Raw genomic sequence first — 3409 nt, 5'->3', positions numbered from 1 at the left:
TCGGCGTCGTGTCAGTCGACGCCGACCCTCATACCTTGGCGTCATGTTCTAAGACGCCTAAAAATAGTCTATTTTCAACAAACGTTTTGGCATAGCTCTTTTTGTAAAAAATATTTTCAAAATAGACCAAAATGCAAAAATTTCACCCCCATCCCCTCGTGCGGGTTGTCGTGCGCCGTCCACCTCGCTCCCATCCACTGCACGCCACCAGCTAGCCACGTAGTTTGCTTCAATTCATGACGATGCATCGAACGAAGTTACCAACAACCTGCAGCTGAGGCATGCAGGCAGGCATCCATTTGCCGGCCGGTTCCAGAGATCCACCGGCGGTGGCTGCAAACAGCGCTTGCCACCAACGACGTCCTGCCATGCAAGCACGCTTCTCTGAAGATGGTTGCCGCGCGCCATCGAAGTCGGAGATGATCCAGGCGCTCGCGATGATCGATCGATTCATCGATCGCTTCCTGGCCGGGGTCCAACGTCCAAGTCCACCAGAGGCCACGCGCTGAATCTGAATGCATGCACTGTTCCGAATAATCACGCAGCTTCGATAATATCGATATCCAGCTCGATCTGCAGGGAGTCCAGCAGTGGCATGCAACACTGGCACTGGCACTGGCACCGGCAGTGGCAGGCCAAGTTGGTTGTGGTTGTAGTTGCAATTGCTGCAATGCTGCAGCATGCATGCACGTACAGCTCCTCCTTCCGATCCCTCTCGCTCGTCTGCCTAGCTGCCAACATCTCGCCTCGACCTCGACTGCAGCAGGCAAGCCTTCTGCATGCATCGATCGGCCAGATAGCATCCAAGTGGATGCCCCTGGACTCACAGCTGGATGGATGGGTATGCGTGCACTCCTCAACCGCGCGCGATCGATCAAGCAACCAGGGCCAGCCACTATATATCTGACACATGTGCAGTCTGAAATCTGAATCACTCAGACCTTGTCCAAAAAGTTTTCTAAAAAAATGCTACAGTATCCATCATATCGAATCTTGTGATACGTACAGGGAACATTAAATGTAGACGAAAAAAAAACTAATTGCACGGTTTGGTTGAAAATCACGAGACGAACGTTTTGAGCCTAATTAGTCCATGATTAAATATTAATTGCCAAATAAAAACGAAAGTACTACCGTAAACAAATTTCTAAATTTCACCCGACTTAACAAGGCTCACTAACTCGAATCCATGTCGATGAAGACCGATCGATCGATCGATTCCTCACGCGCTGCCGCTGGTGTGGTGATGGATACCTAGCCAGCTGCAAGCCAGCCAGGAAACTACTCTATCTATAACGATTTGTCTGTACTGTACTGTACGTTCTGGTTTTTGCAGCGATCTCGATCTTGGCTAAGGCCTGGTTTAGTTTTAAAAAAATTTCACCCCAAACTATCACATCGAATCTTGCGGCATATGCATGGAGTATTAAATATAGACGAAAAAAATTTAATTGTACAGTTTGGTTGGAAATCGCGAGACGAATGTTTTAAGACTAATTAGTCCATGATTAGCCATAAGTGCTACAGTAACTATATATGCAGAGTGCAGAAGCAGGGCTCCATGCATGTCGTCAGCCTGTAGCAGACTTTCTAAAATCTGCTGGCCCATCTACCCTAACGACACTACACAAGTCTACAATTACAAAGCCTCGGCTTGCTTCAACGCATGGCAACCGATCATTTGGATTTCGCTGGACGCTGCTTTGGATCAGGAGTAACAGGAGCTGGTGTCGGCCTTTTGAGTTGCTGGTGCTTTGTATCAGTCCAGGTGGACATTATCTGGGTTTGTTCTGAACTGTAAACGCATATTTGGTCTTTTGATGTTAACTGAAAGGCCGGGGCGATTGCCCTTAAACTCTAAAAAAAAATTTAAAAAAACGATCATTTGCAACTTTGGACTGCAAGGAAAACAATGACAAGGCCGGGCTCTATATACTAGTAGTATGCACGGTGAAGGCTGGCCCAGCCCAGCGGCTATTAAATTAAGCCCATGAAACATGCCCCTTCCCATAGAGGCGAATATATGAAGCAGAGCAAAGAGGCACGTGAAATTTTAGTTGGAAAATTAACCAAACATGGAGAATCAAGCTCCACGCGCGAGGACTAGTGAACTTCATGCGAAGACGATGATGATGCATGCACGAAATAGTAACAAACGCATGAGTTCCCAAATCCCCCATTGGGAGTTTAATTAATTTGCGTGGATACACTCGTACGTCGTATCCACCTCGATCCACGTGCGTCAAAGCAAATTAGTTAATTTTCTACTTTGACCTACTCTAATACATATGGTTTGAGGTTGACACAGCTGCATCCAAACATGGCCTGAGCGCACGAATGGACATGCTTGCTTTCATTCTTTTTCAAATTAAAACATTAATGACTCTTTGTTTTTCGCATTTTTTAATTACATTGCCATCTAGAGCCAGCGTACAACGGCTTAATTCTCTAAGAGCATCTCTAGCAGCTCACCAATAATCCATCCCCAATATTTATTATTGGGGGAGTTGTTGTAGCTGATCATCAATACATCAACTCCAATATACATTTACACGTGGGGCCTACATGTCAGTATCTTCTTCAATCTTTGGCTTCGTCTTCCTTGCCTTCTTCAACCCCCTCCTCCGTCGTGACCACTCCCCAATGGTGAGCTCCACTACTAGAGAACAGACTTTAGAACGATGTCTCAATTTGGCATTAGCCTCGGCATTTTTTTGCCCCCGGAACTAGAGAAGCTTTTAGTCTCGGTTGGTGTCTCCAACCGGGACTAAAGGTCTCTGCCCAACAGCTACTACACTCGGCACAGTGGCAGGGGACCTTTAGTCCCGGTTGAAGACACCAATCAGGACTAAAGGTGGACCTTTACTCCTGGTTGGAGCCACCAACCGGGACTAAAAGTCCCCCAACCTGGACTAAAAGTCCCCCAACCTTTAGTTCCGGTTGGTAATACCAACCCAGACTAAAGGTAGACCTTTTAGTCCCGGTTGGTAGGGACTAAAGGTCCCCCGATGGGTTAGTTCAAAAGGAAAGCATCCCATCCATTGTTAGATGTGTTGTGTAGGTGGGGTGGTAAGCTACACGCGAGGCAGTGCATGAGGTCTTGGGTTCGAATCTCACGGGACGCAGCGGTGGGAGGCATTTTTTTTAAAGCTGGAAGGATCTTTAGTCCCGGTTGTGGCAAACCGGGACTAAAGAACAACACCTTTAGTCCTGGATTGCTTGTCCCGGTTGGGAAACCGGGAGTAGAGCTAGTTCCCAACCGGGACTAGATCTCATTTCTGTAGTAGTGCTCCTTCCCTAGCACAACCTCCTTCCCTGGATCCGTCTGCAATCCCGCCACACCGTCCTCGCCTCGTGCCGCATTGGCCTCAGCCTTGGCCGCGCTGGTGCAGCCCCGACCTCGCCTCAG

The sequence above is a fragment of the Miscanthus floridulus genome, chromosome 18, assembly GCF_019320115.1.
Source record: "Miscanthus floridulus cultivar M001 chromosome 18, ASM1932011v1, whole genome shotgun sequence".
Taxonomy (NCBI): domain Eukaryota; kingdom Viridiplantae; phylum Streptophyta; class Magnoliopsida; order Poales; family Poaceae; genus Miscanthus; species Miscanthus floridulus.
This window is presented reverse-complemented; position numbering follows the sequence as displayed.